The 21,296-nt window shown below is 37.7% G+C and overlaps 1 long non-coding RNA gene across 1 annotated transcript; it reads left to right on the forward strand.

Moving 5' to 3' along the window:
- Positions 1-4,825: 4,825 nt before the first annotated feature.
- LOC113313726 lies at positions 4,826-7,356 on the forward strand. The gene is made up of 3 exons (XR_003342008.1): positions 4,826-5,153; positions 6,496-6,580; positions 7,171-7,356. It is a non-coding gene; the product is annotated as an uncharacterized LOC113313726 (long non-coding RNA).
- The last annotated feature ends 13,940 nt before the right edge of the window (positions 7,357-21,296 follow it).

Genomic DNA, 21,296 nt, shown 5'->3' on the forward strand with positions numbered 1-21,296 from the left:
TTGTTCAGGAGTATGAAATCATACTTAATCGATTTAAGAATTTGAACCACTTAAGTTTGCGAACTTAAGTTCCGGACATTGGTCACAAGCCGACAGTTTTCAAACGGGTACGCAAACTTAGTTCCCGGACTTCAACAATTAAATCAGTTTGCGAACGGGTATGCAAACTTAAGTACCCTGACTTAAACAGTTGAATAAGTTTGCGAATGGGTATGCAAACTTCCGGTCCTTAATTCCTACAAAACAATTCATACAATAAGTACACAAACCGTAATGTATCCAGACATGAGTTTTAGCTCTTAACTCCAATTTCAATCATTGACACATTCTTTAAAGACGGGAATAGCTATCACACACAAACTATTAGCTTCCGAGCAATTTTCAAGTGATCGAACGATCAATACGAAACATTCCGAGCCTACATCAAGTGACTGTCTCACACATATCATGTAAGATATTACCAGGTGATTCACATGATCATCTTTTGGCTTTCGAGAATAATGATGAACGTGGTTAAAGCAATCCAACACATATTTCGAGAAAGATATAAGCGAGTTAAACTCAGCTCGAAATATCAAATGTATATAATGTCAAGTCTATAAACTATACGACTTTTGTCTCAATCGGAGATAGAATATAAATAGACTTATGAGTGATATATGAGTTCAAGTCTCCACATACCTTTTGTTGATGAAGTTCCACAAGCTCCCCTTAATAGTTCTTCGTCTTCAATCGATGAACGCCGTGAAGTCTAAAGCTCAACTACAAACATTCTATCCTAATCCGAGACATAGCTATAAGTAGACTAAAAATCAAGACTTATAGTTTTGACAACTAAACTTGACAAACAAGCTTGAGATAGCAACACGCTTGCGAGTTCGAACGAGCAGTGCTCTAACACATTATGCATTAACTTTTTTGTTACAACTGAAATAAACAAAAAAAATGACTGCATAACCGGTGATGCACTTACAAAAATGTTTGCATAACTTATTATGCAGTCGAGAAATTAACTAATATTTTATGCATCCGAGAAAATGGATGCATCCGAAGATGTTGTTGCATAATAAATTATGTATCAACTTCTTTTGTAAGCACTATATTAGCCAAAAATAATGGCTGCATAACATGTTATCTATAATATAAAACAGAAGGGGTTTTTGAGCACCGATGGCTAGATAACGTTTTTAGAGACAAACAGATGATCCAACTATCCCAATTTCATCCTAGCAATAGACATCCGACGACAAACAGATGATCCAACTATTCCAATTTCATCCTAGCAATAGACATCCGACGATCGTAGTTTTTATAACCTCTTTCATTGTGAACCTTAATTTATTGACCTTTAATTAATGGAGCACATAACTCAAGATATTAGTTAATGGATAACATAACTCAATATATTAATTAAAATATTAAATTTAATGGAGATTACAAACACGGTTACAAACACGATAATTAGATAATTTTGGATCAGATCAAACATAAACTGGCGATTAGGATGTCTAACCGTTTATTTACTCATTATGTGTAAGATATTTTAGTGAAAATATATATGCATTAACTAGATTCAGTTCTTCAAAAAAAATAGATTTAGTGGTTACAAGGCGAATTTTATGGAAAGTGATATACATATGTAAACTATATAATATTACTTAAATAATTTGGTTGTTATATATGGCTAATTGTTTTATGTATATATGAACATTATTTTAGATTAAATTAAATTACAGAACTCTCTTGGAATTGAAAAATTAAAACGTTGGAAAAAAATATACATCAGTCAAATTAAGGCAGTGCAGTTACGACACGGGTTATCTCTAGTACAACTACAAAAATGGATGCATAACCTGTTATGCGGTCGGAAAAATGACTGCATAATTCGTTATGCTACTTTTTTTTGGTTGGAATGTTAATTTTCCGGCATAACATCGTTTTAGTGGTTGCATAACCAAATTAGTGAATGCATAAATTAAAATATGGTTGAATAAGGAATTATGCATCCTCTGTGGTGGCTACATAATTTGTCATACATCTTTTTCTTGGAATGCTATTTTTTCTTTAAGTATGTACATCGTTTAAGTGGTTGCATAACACGCTACATAATTGGTCATACATCTTTTTTTGGAATGCTATTTTTTAAGTATGTACATCGTTTAAGTGGTTGCATAACGTGTTATGCAACCAAATTAATGGATGCATGGGCCGGGTGTCTGCATATTTTTATGTATATATTGTAGTGGTTGCATAGTGAATATGTAATCATTTTTCAAAAATTTTGTTTATAAGAACAACCACCTCCGACTTTTTCGTAATAAACTTAAATTTGACATAATTGTTTGTACTCATTCTGTAGATTTTTTCAAAAGCTTTCCAACAAGATAAAATTTATAAAATTCAATGGCACGATTTTTTAGATATGTTACCTTCCAGTTTGTTTACCAATTACACCCCAGGAAAAAAAAGGACGCATAAAAAGCTATGCAAACATTTTTCGTAATTTCAAATAATTATGGGTATCATAGTGTAGATGGTGAAATTTGTACAAGGGGAAAAGTGTCACTCCAAGACCATAGGTCAAAACTCAACTCTTACGGGAGAGATAAAGCCCTTGGCCCTTAAGGAACCCATAGCCACGATTTTTAGTATACGTCCCCGCGAGACATCGCTAGTGGTGATGTCGTGATTATTAGCGCACATCCTCGACGAGATACTGTTGGTCACGTAGATTCTGTAGAGCGTAAAACGTCCCCGACATACTTATGAACCAGAACAAACACAATTCAAGTATGTCTTCACGAGACACACCTGATTGTGATGCCATGATTCCTAGTATATACCCTCGACGAGATATTGCTGGTCGTGTAGGCTCTATAGATGCGTAAAAACGTCCTCGGTGGACTTATGACCCATAGAGGAGACATACATGTCTCCTGTAGACTCACCCTATTTGAGATCAACGACTGATTTCTAGTACATCATCGTGAGATACACTGATCGTATCTACTCAAGGCTCTGACTCGACTAACTGAGGCTTCCGAATAATTCCTAAGAATTCCCGCCAGATACGCTGGTTATTCTGCCTCTGGTCCCTTTCAACAGACTCCTAAAACATCCTTCCCAGGTACACTTGTCATATCGGCCCCACAATACGGACACAACTGACTCCTAGCACGTTTCTGCAAGATACGATGGGCAAAGACAAGTAAGTCAAACTCTTGCAGAGATATTATCAGGCGTGCAAGCCTTCCTTCCTCTCCCAAACATGTCCCAGCTGGATTCGGAGAGACTGAATCGCGTCGGTTAAGTCTCAGACAACTTCAGTCTCGTCGGCCAAGTCTCAGACAGTCTCAGGCGCGTCATCCAAACCTCATATGGCCTCATCCAAACTGAGCCATATCGTCTGAAGAGTTTTGTACAAACCTAAGACTCAGGCACAAGCCTCACCTAGGGCTCAAGCCTATTTCTCAGCGTCTCAAACACACTCACGTCTAGTAAATTGGGCATGAACAGTACATGTCTATCCAAAAACGTGGATAAGCTCCCTTGAGCTCTACATGCTCAACAAAGGGACCCACAAGCAATAATAAGGTCTCCACGTGACATATGTGACCGGCCATGGAGAAAGGGATCTCAACCTCAGCTTCTGCACACTCTGCACACGATTTTTGAGGCATTCCATGTCTTTTCACGTGACTCGTCCTAGACATTCTCACAAATTATGGAATATCTCTCTATCTTGGCCAAATCGGCTAAAGAGAATATTTCTCTCTCTCAACACATCATCACAAAAGGCTGACTCATCTTCACACAAATGGAGGGATATCAATTAGGGTTTTGGTCTGGCGGTCTACGACACGTGTGAGAAATACTCGGTCTATTTATCACCGTGGAAGAGAGTAAAGGCGGTGGAATAATGAAATAAACTCAATCTAGTTTTTCTCTATCTATTCCTGAAGAGATGGGAAAAGTCCCCCGCACGGCAAGCAATCCCTATTTTCACCGACCTGAGATTAGAGAATTTAAATATAAATGGGTCCTCTATTTTATCCAAGCTAACACACAACTTTCTCATAAACTCTCAGAGCAATTCTTCTTCAAACCCTAGAATTCTCTGATCTCTCTCTTCATCTGCTTCCATCCCTAAGACAAGCCCTAAGTCTCTTCCATGTGACTGAAGCAGCCTTTGAACTGCCACTATGCGTGGTTTAGTCGAAGAATGTTCGTGCTCAACCTCATGTAACTCACTTTCAAAACCCTAGACTCCGAATTTTAGACTCTCACCGATTTTAGGTAAATACATACAGAAACTGGAAAATATTTCGGGCCTAAACAATTTTTTGGGCCTTCGCCTAATTACCAATTTCTAAAAAGAAAAGTTCTTTTATATCGATAATTGTATGAAGTTCAATTATAATATCGGAGTACATCGATGAAGAATGGCCATGGGCCGGGAAGATTGTAAGGACCCTCAAGCTCGTCAACACTATTAGACAAGTCAAGACGTGATTTAGCCGCTAATGAATCGATTAGATTTACATAAACGTTAATTAATAGAAATTAATATAACAATAATCTAGAAACGAAATCAGTATCGTTAAATAGATATCGAAAAGTTAGCCGAAATGGAATGCTCGAACGTGTCATTCAGATACCGGACGAAGAAGATTTCATCAGATTCGTAAGAAGGGGAAAATAGTGTTTTAGCATCTAGCCGATTTGGGCTGCCCTTATCAAATCTATGGGTGCCTAGGTATTTTTCGGTGGTCTTATCCATGACCGAGCGTAAGAGAAATTCATTGTTCTCTTCAATCTTTATCTTTCTTCTTCTTTATTCTTATTCTCTTCTTTTATTTCCTTGTTCTTTTCTCTGGCGAATTTGAGAGATCGAATGGAAGTTTTATGATTAGTAGAAGGTGGAAAAGATCATGGGGTAGTTGCTAGTGATGGTGTGGTTGTCTGTTGTTGATTCAGACACGAAGGAGGAAGTTAATTAGAGGTTAGGGTTCTGAGTTTTGAGGTTGTGTGGAACTAATGATGATTTAGTGTTGCTGATTGATGAAGAACAAATGGGTTGAGATTGAATTGAAGATTTGAAGTTGTTCTATTGATGAATTAAAGCTAGGGTTTCATGTTCTTCCCCAAATCAGGTAAATTAGGGTTCTTTTGTATTGAAGATTAAATTGAATGATTTTGATTGAATGATTGAGTTTAATTTAGTGAATTATTTCATGGGTTTGTGATTAATAATAGTCTAGATGGTTGTATGAGGTTTAATTTAGGTTTCTTTAAGAAATTGAATTTCACAGAGAGAATAGGGTTCTTGGTCATGATAAATTATCTGTAAGAATTAGAAGATGGGTTTAAAGGACGCGTGTTGATATTTGAGATGAGTTGAGTGATGGAGCTGTTGACAAAGTAAAATTGAGAATGATATTAATGGGTTCACAGGATTCTGGTAGTTAGAATTGGAGATGTCATGTCTAGGCAAAGGTGATGATTCTGAACTGACGCTGGTGGTTTGCAGTGGCAACTGAGATGAAGTAGAGAGTGTATCCGTAGTTGTAAAGCTAGGTTTGTGATTGAATTACAAGAATTGGCACAAGGGGAAATGATGCAGGGATTGAGTTTTAGGAATTGGAAGTAGTAATGAAATTGTGATTAAAAATTGAAGTTGTTGAGTTATGTTGTGTAGATTGCAGTTGAGGTTGGGTAATGGAGTAGATTGTTGTAGCAGGATAGTGTTTGTGATATATGCATGGGAGTAAGTATGTAGACAGGTGATGGGATTAGGCCACTGTAATTGAGAATTGTAATGGAATTTCAGTTGAAAGATTGTTAAAATGGAAATGGTTGGTAGCCGTGGCTTATAGAATTGTATTTAGCTAGAATGGTGCAATGGCAGAATAGATTTTAGCCTTGTCCATGGCTTTGGTCTTTGCTTTGAGTGTCTTTTGTTGTGATTTGTTTTTGTTTGACTCAGTTAATCTGACTGAGTTGAATTGGCTTGACTTAGAACCGGCTCAGTGAGCCAAGACCAGACCTGGACCAGTGGACCCTTGACTTGACCTGGACTTAGACGTTGACCGTTAGTTGACCCAAAGACTGTTAGTGACCGTCAGTTTGACCGTTAGTGATTGCTTGTTAGCTCCAGATGGACTGGACCTTAGTTTAACGAGTTGGTTTGTTGGGCTTGGACTTAGAGCCAGATTTCCCATTGAACATGAATTGGACCGTTATGATCCGAATTGACTTTGGTTTCTCGTATAGAGTTGTAGATTTCTTAAGACTATTCTAATGGACTATAGAACCAACTTAATTGAATTAGTAAACCTTAACTATGCTAAAGATAGAGAATGAAGTGATATAAATCTATAAATGGGCTTAGAACCATTAGATAGTTTACTTAGCCTACAACTAGGGAATTACATGAATTATGTTATGAGCCTCGTGTGAGCCTTTTGGCTAATCTCTTACTTGTGTGATTAACAGTTAGTCTTTATTAACAACGATCGATTCAAGGGACAGATCAGTGGATTGTAGATCTCGAGGTAGGCGAGGCTTTTCATCAGATCAGGTGGGAACTTTGTAACCTTCTTGTAATCATTGAGTTTCTTTCCTTTGTGAGCATGATGTGCTTTTACTATTTATATGAATGTATATGGTAATTGCATTGAACGATGTTTGTATTGAATGTAATTGTATGTGTGTGATATGCGTTATGTGGTTTCCCTCACGGGGAGTGTCTGTGTCTCCCCACAGCTCCTTGCTAAGTTAAGTAGGGCGTACGCCATCCGTCGACAATAGTATTAGTAGGGCGGTACGCCATCCGTCGACAATAATATTATACTTTTTTTACTTATAAAGATAGTTGGGCGGTATGCCATCCGTCGGCAATAGTATCAGCAGGGCGGTACGCCGTCCGTCAGAATATTATATATACTAATTTATTTAAGCAAAATCACTCGCGTGCATATTATGCTTGTTTGACCAACCTTTGCTTCTTGATACGTGAATTGTTGAATGTTTCCTTTCACCTTTGTCTCTTTACATTGCTGTTTTATCTTTAGAACTGCGAAGCATGTTAATGATTACTTGAGAGTTATTTTTTTCCATTGGGCATCCCTTGGGATGATGTGCTCACTTGTTCCCAAATCATTTTTTTAGTAATCTGAAGGAATGGAGCGCTCGAAGATATCTGTTTCGTAGCTATGAACTTTATTTAATCTAGTGTTGTTGTGCATCTATTACTATATGTATGCTTTCTTATTCTGTAAACAACACATTTATTTATTCTTAGAACTCGAAAAACTTTCATTTATATAATATCATAGAGTTTGGGTTTTGTTATTTATCACTTTCTATAGTTATGATTCTTAAAATCGGTAATCTAGTTTTGATGCTTTAATTAGGTTGTAATCCTACCGGATAAGCAGGTTTAGTATTTGGGGCGTCACAAAGATCAACCCCAGTTAATGTTCCGTTTTTACAAAATAAAATAAAAGATACTCATATATGCCCATTACTCACATAAATTGGAGTGGGGAGGGTACGAAGAATACTCATATCTGCTTATTCTCGAGTCAACCTTGTAATCGATCCCGATTTTGAATCGGAAAATTATGATCAATATCTACGAAGACTTGCCTCCTTTCAAAATAAAAATGCAGGAACTTTGTAGATTGCAGTAAGGTTCCTCCTTATTTTTTTCTATTAAAACAAAACACGCACTCTCTTTCTCTTTCTCTCTCATTTCTCTTGATTTAGTTTCAGCAAGTTCCATTTCTAGATCTATGGGGTATTTTTTCTTCTAGTTCTTAATGTTTTAAATTTCTTTAGTTTCTACAGATTTTTTACTTGAGTTCACCGGTCTTTTTATTTTTTGAAGTTTCTCTTTGATTTAGTGTGGGATTTGAAACATAGGGATAAATTTCAAGAATTGGATTTCGATTCTCTCTAAAATTAATGCCTCATCTTCAGTGATAACATCACCAACATCACTACAAAATCATTATCTCCGGCAAAAACTAATACCCAAACAAAAATAGAAGCAACAATACAATACACCAAGACACCAAGAGCAACAACTGACATGAACATGGTGTTCGTTTTTTGCTTACGCGGTATCTGAATCTGACGCAGTCGTTAGACCATTTGTTTTTTATTTTGAGTCAGATATGACTCCCAGTCTGACTCAGATCTTACCCCTGACTCAGACCTGTTTGAGTCGGGTAATAAAACGCCCGATTTATGGGACCAAGCCACTATTAACATATTTTTAAATCAGTTGAGTTAGATATTACTCAAAAAACAAATATATTGACTCAGATCCAGATGCGTCAGGTAATTTCAGTCAGATCCAACGAGTCAGATCCAAAAAATAAAAACAAACATGATGTAAGATTTCAACATCAACAACAACCACGAAGACTACGATACAAATGCATATTCCGACCCATTCATTCATTTTTATATTGATTCCAACCGATCCAGGAAACCCATGTTACTTTAGATTAGTTAGTTTGGATTAAAAACCCTGCGAAATGGTTGTTCATACGATGATCCCACTTCCGCGATTTGTAGTTGTGTGTAGTTGGTTTTTGTCTCAGACGAAACAAATAAAACCATTTAACATGTTTCCGTTGCATTGTTATTTGGTCTCTGGAATGGTAGAATTGGTAGTGAAGGTTGATTCTTATAATCAACATTTGTTGAGCAATTTTTATGATCACGTTGGTAACCTGATAGTTTATTTTTTGTTAATTGATATATGAATGACTCGTACAATGATACGAACTGTACTGATTCGTGTATTGGTTTTGATCTCGAATCGATCTGTTCAGGGCCGGTCCTGAGATTTTGCTGCCCCGAAGCAGAGGTAAAATTGTTGCCCCATCCCAATAATCCATGTCGTCGTTATCAAATTACCATGAAGAGTAGAAGCAACGGAACCATGTGAATCTCTTAACAACAATAAAGTCCATTATCAAGACAACAACCTAGCAACGAAGATCTATTTGGGTGATGAACATGACAAATTATACCGAACTCTTGTAGAAATTCTATCTTTTTTGTTTCATCAGTTGTGTGTTGTTAATATCTTAACAACAATCACTTCCCAATTTTTGGTAACTCCTCTGTACACTTCAGCATACCCACCTCTCCCAACTAAATTTTCATGAACAGAATGATCACCACTACAAGTAGGATTATCTTCTACAAGCAGTAGGATTATTATCGATAGAAGTGCAATGTAGATCTAACATAAGATTTGCAAACAATGCATCATTTGTTCATGCAGTTAACCACAGAGAATCAATTTACATTTTTTTTTTGCATACATGACTTTGTTAATTGATAGAACAAAGAAGGGTGAAATACTGATGTACCCCTGTTTTTTTGGGCGCATACAGATGTACCCCCGTTTTTTTTCACATTTACAAATGTACTCCTGTTTTGACCGTTTTTTTGAAAAAACGGCTAACGGAAAGTTAACCTCCATGTCAACAGTTAAATCTTCCAACTCACTTGCCAACTCGTATATTCTTCCACGTAAGTTGTGTACACGTGGCTGGTCCCTTAACAATCAACAGTGCTTCAAAGAGAACTGTAATTCCAAAAACTTGTGTAAGTCTCAGCCTGTGGAGAAGACAATCAATCCTTACTATTTTCAAAATTGTTCACTTAACAATCAACAGTGCTCCAAAGAGAATTGTAATTCCAAACTCAAATTGAACTTGTGTAAGATGCAATAGTTATAGAAACAATAGTATATGAAGTATGCAAGGAATTCAAGAAAAATCTGCAAATGTAACTGCAATAGTAATAAAAGACTATCTATTTCAGTAACTCTACACTGTCTTATCTTAACATAACATTCCAGCAATTGTCTTAACATTCAAATATAAAATAGAGTCATCATAAACACAACTCAACATAAAATAGGTACATCTAAAGCTTCATATACTTCTTTGCTCTCTTCTTTCCTTTTGGGTTTGGAGCTGTAAAGGTTATGTTGTTGCTAACAGATCCAACATGGGTGTTGTGCTGACTGAAACTGGGCTGAGAACAAGATTCATCACCTGCCTTTCTCATGACACCTTTGGATTTTGCAGAAGATGTTGCAGCTGGTTGGGAAGATTGAGCAACGCTTGTTTGCGTCTTAGATCTGCTAGCACAAGGTTGAGAATTTGCAGCAGATGCACCTCCAGAATTTGCAGCAGCTTTAGCTTTGTACTTTCTCTTTGGTGGAGCTTCAACTGTTGTCTGCTTTGTGCCATCAACACATGTTCTAGGCTTGAATCCCTTAGGATTTCCACCAACTGGACCACCAACACAAGTTGATGAGTAGTGACCTTCATTTTTACACCTACTACATCTTCTAGCCTTCTTCTGACCTCTTGGTTCATCATATGACAATATCCTCTTCTTCCTTGGCCGGCCTGGCTTTCTAATGTCTACTGGTGGCTTCATCATTTCTGGTTTTTCTGGCTGCAAAGAAGTAAGAAGAAGAAGATAAGAGTTAGAAAACTTGTGGAGGCTGTTATACTAGTACAATGAAACCCTAAAGGAATCTACTTTATTACCCTGATTTATTGCACAACAAACAATAAAGACAAAACATATAATATTTTAAACAAAAAATATTTAAAATTAAATGTACCTCTATCCAGTCAGCTAGACCCTTTAGTGGATTGAATTCAGGAGCATATGTCTTCTTGTAGTAGTCCACTGTGTAGTAAGGGCTACAGTACCTACAATATATAACAAAACAAAATGGCTTTGGTTAAACAATGTCCAAGCAAAAATGTAATACAAACCAAAATGTACAAAGGGGTTCAAGTTTAGGAAACTAACTCAGCCTAGTTAGGTCTCATTGGAGCCAAAGCACATACAGCATGCTGGCATGGAAATCCCCTTAACTCCCATTGCAAACAGCTACAAATTTTCTTCTCAAGATCCACAATAAAAACTGCTTCATGCACACTAATCACTTCATAGACTTTGTACTTCACAGCTGGAACCAACTTAAAATTAGGATTCAAAGCTATCATCTTTTCTATCAACTTCATTGCTTTAGGAACTATGTCACCATCTCTCCATTTTGCAGACACATTTCTTCTCTTATACCAAGTATTCATCACCAGATCTCCATACATCAGGCCTAACTTGCAGATGGGCTTATCCCTCATCTTCTTTGCCATATTGTTGAAGGACTCAGAAAAGTTATTATTAAGGTGCTCACATTTGCTGTCTTTTTCGAAATGGGACCTGGACCAGGTTTGTGGTTTTTCTTCTTTCAAGAGATACCAAGCAGCATCAGCATTCTCAGCCTTCATCTTGGCCATATGTTCCTAACACAAAAACAATGCTTATGGTTACATAACTTAAGAATTTTGAGGAAATATACTTAAACAAGTGAAATGTGCTTATGCATTACCTCAAAATGTTTTTTCTTGTAACATTTAGCTGCATTCCAAAGATGATTCTGCAAACTAAAACTCTTGTAGGTCTTCTTGAAGTTTGCAAGCAAGTGCCTGTCACATGTAGATTCAAATACATTATAGGATTATTACAAGTGATCTAGAAAGAAAAAAGGGAATAGTAATCTGAAATCATACACATTATACCTAAAACAATATCTGTGTTCATCTAAAGGAAAGTGATAGTCAACACCCTCCAAGATTCCCTTTTGCTTGTCTGAGATGAAACAGATACGCACACCATCTTCATCTACCAGAGGCTTCAAATCTCCAAGGAAAATCTTCCAATTTTCTATGGTTTCATTCCTACACACCATTATACCTAGCATAACTAAGCCATTCTGACCATCCAAACCTGATTGCATATAAAAAGTGAATTATAATCCAAAATGACATATAAGTTGAATTACAAGAATGTATAATTGAAGAAAAAGAAGAATTTACCTGTTGCACATAGCATCACACCACCAAACTTTCCATTCAAGTGACAAGCATCCAAGCCAATGACCCTTCTACAGCCAGCCTTCCACCCCTTTATTGCAGGAGCAAATGATATGGTTAAAGAAAGGAACGTATTGTCTAGAGTGCCATATGAGAAAGAACAATGGCTTCCTGGGTTTCTCCTCTGCATACAACATAGTAGAATTAATAACTAACAAGAATGACAAAATGAATATTATTTGCAAAAACAACTAACAAGAAAAAATAATGTCAGAGATAAGAGTAACATTACCTTAACCATTTCACAAAAGTTAGGAACTTGTTGGTAACTCTTCTCATAACTCCCATATAGCTTCTCCAACACCATAACCCTTGCCCTCCATGCAGTATGGTATGCAATGGTGACCTTTGTGTACCTTTTAAATTGTTCTGCTAAGTCATATGGACAAGGTATTTCTGCATCACAACCTGACTCCTTTCTTTTTTCCATGTACCAATCAGCTACATAAGGAGGAATTGCACTTCTGTTGTACCCATCTCCACGACCTTGGTGGTTGTGTTCTATATTATATTCTCTGAGTGTAAAGGTGTCTCCTTCACCTTTTCGCTTGATGCCATATATAAAGAACTTACATTCCGTCTTCTCACAATTAACACATACTGCTCTTTGTTGCTTATTATCACATTTATTCCATACAAATTCATGTCCATTCATTACACAGAAATGCCTAACATGTTTCTTAAATTCATTTTTATTTACATATTTGGTACCAACTACAAGTTTAGTAGGATTAAATTCCTCACCTATCTCCTCTTGGAACAAGTCTTCCTCTTCTTCTTGCCTAAAGTGCTCTGCATATTCTTTCTCGAACTCTGTTATGGGACAGGGATCATTAGCTTGAGGTCCATTAAACTGGTGAGGTTCATTACATTCAGGCCCACCTGGTTTAGCTTGTTCTTGTCCACATAAAAAACAAACAAACAAATCCTACCAGTCAGTACCTTCATCTTAACTTGTTTTGAAAATACAATAACTAACAATAATGAACTGAAACAAATTAAACAAGCATATTATTACCTTCATCTTCTCCATCAGAACTCACTATATCCCCATAGTGATCCTCTGAAACAACACACAAAACAACCATACAAAATTCATTTTTAAGATACTTGAGATACTATAACAAACACAAAACAAAAACAAAACAAACAATCAAATACCCAAGAAAAGAGAACATTACCTTCATTGTCATTATCAACCTCCACCTCACCAAAGTTAGGATCATCAAAATTATCTGCCAAGCCACCATCCGCAGCCTTCATCAAAAATTCCTCATAGTGATGAGTGCTAAAAAGTGCATATTTCTATATATTTTTCTTGGCATTTAACTCATCTTTTGTGCATTAATTCTACATTTTATCCCATATTCTGTATTTTCCTTGTTTTCAAGAATAAATATTTTTATTAACTAATTTTGCATTTTTAGGTACCAAATAAAGTTTGGATGAATTGCGGAGCGGAATAGAGCAGAAAAGTAGTGAAAATCCGGGAGGAGTTACGCAAGGAAGCCGCGAAGAACGTTGTGCACCAAACCAAGAGGCTAGGAATGGTCTTGAAGAAGAAGAATTGTCCTTAAAGAAGATATGGGCTTGGCATACCCAAGGCCCAAAACCCTTAATCAAACACATTTCCACTATCCAAGCCCGTCTCGGATTTCAGCCGTCAGATCAAAGCATTTCAGCATCCTACGGTCGCTCCATCATCGCACATCAAACTACGAAGCCCCCGCTCTACATCGCAACGCCCATCTCCATCTTGGGTCGTCCGTTTTGCTACATCCCTTCATCCGACGGTCGCTCCACGCTTACCTCCGTATCGCCGTTGGATCCACCTACCATCTTCCCATCCATCGCTCCTTGTCGCAGATCATCAAACCTCGCTGAACCCGCCTAACACCCAAGTATCGAACACCTATACCCTTCAGCCAAACGCACCTTACCCAAATTCTCATCTTCCTCCTTCGAGCAGTCGAGCTCTGCTCCTGCCAACTCCTTACCCTGCCCCGCTCAACCACCACCTCAACCACCACCATCTCCTCTCAAATCAACCAAACACCATAACCCATCTCCACTACCATCATTACAACCTATCTAGCCACCTAATTCCCCATTTTTATACACGTTTTTCTCAAAACCCTAACGTGTGAAAAATTGGTAAATTAGGTGAGTTAGGAGAGCAATTGGAGGTATGGGAAGCAAGAGAAGACTAATTCTAAGCATGGGCCGAAGTTCGATTGGAGTCAGAGATTAGGTAAATTTCTAATTTTAATTTCTAAAACCCTAATTTTTCTGATTTGGGAAATTTCTGGGGGAAATCAATTGAATGTTAAATTGAGGTATGGGATAGTCTATTAGGGTTGTTATCAGAGTTAGGTAGGATTATTTTTGATTTAATTTGTATTTTCACCAAACCCTAATTGGACTGATGTGGTCCTGTTTTGGGAAAAGATGGTTTGTGTATAAATAGGAATGATGGGTGTGTGTTAGAGGTTATGCTGGACTAGCCAGTGTCCAGAATTTTGATGTTCTGCATATGTTCTATGTTTGGTTTTGTGTAATGTTCATGATGTTTTAATTCCATTTGCTAGGGATTTGATGAAACCTTAGTGTACTATTGAATGATGAATTGCTAGGAAGGCCTGTTTTGCTTGAGTAATGGGAAGAGGTTGGTGCTCTGATATGCCTGTGATTGACTGTGCTTTCAAAAGACAGTCAATGCTAGGGGCAAATCAGTGAGCAAGCTGATTTTCTCCCCATTCTAGTTGGATGCTTAAGATTTTAAACCTAGAATTGCATTGTTTAGCTAGGACACAAGGTGGATTCTAAGCCTTAGCTTAGCCACAGCTGCAATCTCCTCCCTGCCCTTGGCTAACAGCCTTGGTTTATTTGGCTTTGTTTCCTGTTAACTGCCACTGTTACCTTTGCTTCATTGTTTTTATTCTACTTCACTGTCACATTTACTTCACTGCCTTCACTAGTTCAGTTACAACCATTGTTCACTCTTACACATTTTGACATCTCACTGACCTCAGCTGAGTTGTGTCTCAACACAGCTCAAAGTTCTCAACTGCCACTGTTTTAGCTTAGGAAATCTTCAAACATACACCCAAGTCCCTGTGGAATGACCCGTATTTGCACACACATACTACAATCGACACCGTGCACTTGCGGTATTACCGCAGGCCCTGCCATCTTTATCTTTGCTCTTCATTTTATACACCAAACCGGGCCTGAGTTTTTGGCGCCGTTGCCGGGGACTTGGCTGCCGTGTTTTTGAAGTTTTTCTTGCTGTTCTTTGCATGCTCATACCTGCTGTGTAGTTCTGATAAGCATCTTAGTGTACTCATCTTGCATATTGCATCTGTAGCTGTAACTTAGTACCACCTCTAGTGCATCTGCATCATTTGCATAATCTCTTCTCCTTTGCTTCAACTGCATCATTCTGGGAACTGAACCTCTTCTCTGAGTTTCCAGGTGCTTGTGGTGCTGCTGTTGCAGCCTGTTGCTGCTGAATTGCTCCTGTTGCTGAAGCTGTTGCCCCTGCTGTTGTTGTTGTGACCTTGCTGTGAGGCTGAGAACAAACCTCTGGTGCTGATGTGCTGCTGTGAAACCCAAATAGAGCTGAGCTGCTTCTCCTGCTGCTGCTCCTGATCCTGCTGCTGTTCCTGGTCCTGCTGCTGTGCCTCAGCTGTTGCTGCTGTGCAAAGGCAAGCTGCTGCTACCCCCTGCTGGTCCTGCTGTTGCTATGATCCAAAGCCCAACTGGGCTGATTCCAAGCAGCTGAAAAAGAACAAAGCCCAACTGGGCTTTGCAACTGAAATACCCAACTGGGCCTCAGAAAAGCCAAAGCTTAGGATGATCTAAAGCCCAACTGGGCTTTTGCAACCTAACTGAGCAGCTGGGCTGTGCTTAAGCAAGTAAGCCTAAACCCATTAAGAGAACCCAACCTGTGGGCTTCCATTTTTAATTGTGGGCTTGTAATATTAAAGCCAATTTTTGGGCTTTTTATTTTCTGTTGGGTTTGTAATTAATTTTTGTGGGCTTGTTTGTTTAATTTGTGGGCTTGTATTTAATTTTTGTGAGCTTGTTTAATTTGGACTGGTATTTTGTATTCTGGGTTTTTAAACCCAGCTGAGCTTGTAACCGATCACGCTAGGTTAACTCGTTAGTGGGCCGAGTACCCAAATTCTAGACCGAGATTTTGGACTCAGTTTCACCAAACGTTTTCAAACCAGCTGAGCCAAAGCAAACACAAAACCAACAGTGGGCTTGCTCCCATTCAAAAACCAAATTTTATTTTCTTTTTAAAAAAAAAAAAAAAAAAAAAAAAAAAACCAAAATTTTACTTTTCTCCCATTTAAACCAAATTCCCAAATAGGCTTTATCCTTAAAGTCTAAAACCAAAATTTTGAAACCCATTACTGAAAATTGTGGGCCTTATTCTCTTTTTAATTGTGTAATTGCTTGATAAACATAACATGTCTGGATTTTGGTCTGCTCCTGGGGATGGAAATAAAACTCTTAGAGAACTTGCTTATGGGCATGTGCCACATTATGAGCCCTCCATAGACCATGATGTCAATAGTTATAGGGATTGTTATGGACATTTTCATAGTCTGGAGCCTCAATACATACCCTGATAACTATTCACACATGTATCAACCAACACAACCTGAAATCTATGCATGTACCTTATGTGGTGGTTTAGACCATCCTGTTGAGAACTGTTATATGTTGCATGATTTTAGACAATTTAGAGAGTCCCATGAAAATCCAAATTATGAAATGCCCACAAATTGTGAGGCTGGTAGTCATTGGGACCATAATCAATCCTTTGAGGGTTGCGATCAATCTTTTATAGACCCAAATGACCATGCACACATGTACCCATCACCACAATTCGAACATGAAGAATTTTGTTCCCCTATGAAGTATGAATCTATCATGGAAAATCTCAGACTCATTGATCAAATAATGCTAGATTGGAATTGCGAATGCAGGCATGTTTAGATCGGATGTTGCTTATTAAACAAAATGAAAAAATTCATGATGAAATGTGTGTTGTTCCTAATGAAGTGTCTAGTCCCATTCATGTAAATGATGTTGAATATGATCCTAACCTAGAGGAACATGAGTCGACTAAGGATACCACAATTGCTAATAGGGACCAATATGCATGTTACCATGATGATGATTATGATGATGATGTATGTTAGAAGAACATGAAAACATTATGGAACCTTTTGGTTCAATAACATATGGCTTCTCGCCCTCGACCTTCATGAATGTTGTTTCTTCTAATTCTAATAATCATTGCAACTCATATGATTTTGAGATTGATTTGGGGCTTGTACAATTGTTCATTGAAGATGAGCATGATATAGGAAAAATTGAATCTTCTGTAGACACTAATGTTCCTATAATTGAAAATGAATTAGTTGTGTCTGATTCCATGCCTAAGTCACAAGATGCTGTCCCTTCTGATGTTGATGTGAGTACTTTGGACAATCATGATCCCGATTTAGGTCTTGATGTTTTGTTCCATGAATGTGTGCATGATTTACCTGTTTCTGATTTAGGGAAAGTATGTGCTAGTACTATTGATCGTACAAATGAAAATAACTTAGATGCACCTACTTTCTCGCCTAAATCACAGATTGAGATTTTTCCACCCAAGCTAGATTTGGTTTGTCACAAAATTTTAAACCAACTATTCTGAGAGTCCCTAATCTAGGATTGGAACTGTGTGCCTCCCAAGTCCTTTTGGACCATTTTGCATCTAAATATAACATCTTTAAAGAAACACAGTTGGAATTAATTTCTCTGACCATCCCAAACACAGTCCATTTTGAGTTAGACCTTATGAATCCTGCACCCCTAAAATTGAAAGATTTTGTGCTTAAAAGTAAACCTGTTGAAAAATATAGGTTTGGGGGTGATCCATCCGGTTTTTCACTCTCTTTTCAGTCCAATTTTAGTTGTTTGAAACTATCGACGTTTCAACACTTCGTCTTTTGGGTTGATCCTCAACTCTTTAGATTAGTGTATGGTGAATTTTTTGTATATAATCCAGTAGATAAAATTTCTTAAAACCTTTTGTTCCTTTTGTATATATTTTGCTAATCCAATATGATCTCGGCTGACATATGTTGGATTCTTGCCTTGAATAACGGAGTTCTAATATTGCTTTCGCCGAAATCGGGTATTCTCTTTCCTTTTTCTCTACTCAACATGATCCTCTTCATATGTTGTTTATAATTTTTCATATTTTGAAACATTGAGGACAATGTTTAGTTTAGGTTTGGGGGAAAGTAGATACTTTGATAATATGCCATAATTGAAAACAAGAACTCCTTTTTTTGAAAAAAAAAAAAAAAAAAAAAAAAAAAATAAAATAAAAAAAAAATTGAAAAAACATAAAAATGGAGCTCATTTACCTTGAAATGTTGACTCTTGTGCAAATATGTAATTATTAGGAGTCTTAGTCTAGATATTTAGGCACCCTGATTCTAGCACAATTCACATAGTGATAAGAAATTTGCACGCGCACGATCTACCAATACATGTATAGCCTCGATCTTCAAGGTGTTTGATAGGAAGTCACGATTGCCAATCACTTTAGAATACTGAACGAAACTTGACTAGCTTGTTCTTTGGTTGGTTGGGATAGAAGGTGGAGGTTACATTAAGAAAACAACCATCGAATTTAACTGGGTGCATCAAAAAGGGCCACCTCTTGCAAAGTGTCATGTAATCTTTTGTTTCCTTTTGTATATGTATCAAAAGTGTTTCTTTATCAAAAAAAAAAAAAAAAAAAAACGATGTATATATTCAGAAAAAAATATCAGAAAATACAAAAAAATCAAGTATTGTTCAATTCCATCCTCTCTTGTTCCAAAAATAAAAGAGAGTAGTCAATGTAAATAAGAGTCATGTAAAGAGTCATTTTGTTGTTTCATTGTAATAAGCAAGGAAGGGTGTATGCCATTGATGTACAACGCGAGTAATTGTGAAATTCCTCCAACTCATTCACAATTCTCGTAAAATCCGGACAGCTAGCTAGATTTCGACCTTGGTTCTTAGCCTGAGAAACTATCTCTTGGTGATTAGTAGTCATAACTTCAGATCTTTCTTTACACATGTGTAGATACACTTTACACTCTTATCACATGTCTTTATTTGTTATCAGTGCTAGGATTGTGCCTTTCAGCTAGATTGACATCTCCATTTTGCTGTGAGCTTAAACTGACTTGCACAAGTCACATTTGATGGAATCTGAGCTTATATTTTGACCTAGAACTTTGTAGGTACGTTCTAAGCAAACCTTCACGAGACTTCAACTCGTCCACTAGGGACACTTAGTGGTTTAAAAGGCTTAGTGCATACGCTAAATGCATTCGAGAGACCAGCGACAGTGGTATAGGTAGGATTTCCTTAGTTTTGTTTTACTTGAGGACAAGTAAAATTCAGGTTTGGGGGTATTTGATGAGTGCTAAAAAGTGCATATTTCTATATATTTTTCTTGGCATTTAACTCATCTTTTGTGCATTAATTCTACATTTTATCCCATATTCTGTATTTTCCTTGTTTTCAAGAATAAATATTTTTATTAACTAATTTTGCATTTTTAGGTACCAAATAAAGTTTGGATGAATTGCGGAGCGGAATAGAGCAGAAAAGTAGTGAAAAGCCGGGAGGAGTTACGCAAGGAAGCCGCGAAGAACGTTGTGCACCAAACCAAGAGGCTAGGAATGGTCTTGAAGAAGAAGAATTGTCCTTAAAGAAGATATGGGCTTGGCATACCCAAGGCCCAAAACCCTTACTCAAACACATTTCCACTATCCAAGCCCGTCTCGGATTTCAGCCGTCAGATCAAAGCATTTCAGCATCCTACGGTCGCTCCATCATCGCACATCAAACTCCGAAGCCCCCGCTTTACATCGCAACGCCCATCTCCATCTTGGGTCGTCCGTTTTGCTACATCCCTTCATCCGACGGTCGCTCCACGCTTACCTCCGTATCGCCGTTGGATCCACCTACCATCTTCCCATCCATCGCTCCTTGTCGCAGATCATCAAACCTCGCTGAACCCGCCTAACACCCAAGTATCGAACACCTATACCCTTCAGCCAAACGCACCTTACCCAAATTCTCATCTTCCTCCTTCGAGCAGTCGAGCTCTGCTCCTGCCAACTCCTTACCCTGCCCCGCTCAACCACCACCCCCCACCACCATCTCCTCTCAAATCAACCAAACACCATAACCCATCTCCACTACCATCATTACAACCTATCTAGCCACCTAATTCCCCATTTTTATACACGTTTTTCTCAAAACCCTAACGTGTGAAAAATTGGTAAATTAGGTGAGTTAGGAGAGCAATTGGAGGTATGGGAAGCAAGAGAAGACTAATTCTAAGCATGGGCCGAAGTTCGATTGGAGTCAGAGATTAGGTAAATTTCTAATTTTAATTTCTAAAACCCTAATTTTTCTGATTTGGGAAATTTCTAGGGGAAATCAATTGAATGTTAAATTGAGGTATGGGATAGTCTATTAGGGTTGTTATCAGAGTTAGGTAGGATTATTTTTGATTTAATTTGTATTTTCACCAAACCCTAATTGGACTGATGTGGTCCTGTTTTGGGAAAAGATGGTTTGTGTATAAATAGGAATGATGGGTGTGTGTTAGAGGTTATGCTGGACTAGCCAGTGTCCAGAACTTTGATGTTCTGCATATGTTCTATGTTTGGTTTTGTGTAATGTTCATGATGTTTTAATTCCATTTGCTAGGGATTTGATGAAACCTTAGTGTACTATTGAATGATGAATTGCTAGGAAGGCCTGTTTTGCTTGAGTAATGGGAAGAGGTTGGTGCTCTGATATGCCTGTGATTGACTGTGCTTTCAAAATACAGTCAATGCTAGGGGCAAATCAGTGAGCAAGCTGATTTTCTCCCCATTCTAGTTGGATGCTTAAGATTTTAAACCTAGAATTGCATTGTTTAGCTAGGACACAAGGTGGATTCTAAGCCTTAGCTTAGCCACAGCTGCAATCTCCTCCCTGCCCTTGGCTAACAGCCTTGGTTTATTTGGCTTTGTTTCATGTTAACTGCCACTGTTACCTTTGCTTCATTGTTTTTATTCTACTTCACTGTCACATTTACTTCACTGCCTTCACTAGTTCAGTTACAACCATTGTTCACTCTTACACATTTTGACATCTCACTGACCTCAGCTGAGTTGTGTCTCAACACAGCTCAAAGTTCTCAACTGCCACTGTTTTAGCTTAGGAAATCTTCAAACATACACC

The sequence above is a fragment of the Papaver somniferum genome, chromosome 9 (genome assembly GCF_003573695.1).
Source record: "Papaver somniferum cultivar HN1 chromosome 9, ASM357369v1, whole genome shotgun sequence".
NCBI lineage: Eukaryota > Viridiplantae > Streptophyta > Magnoliopsida > Ranunculales > Papaveraceae > Papaver > Papaver somniferum.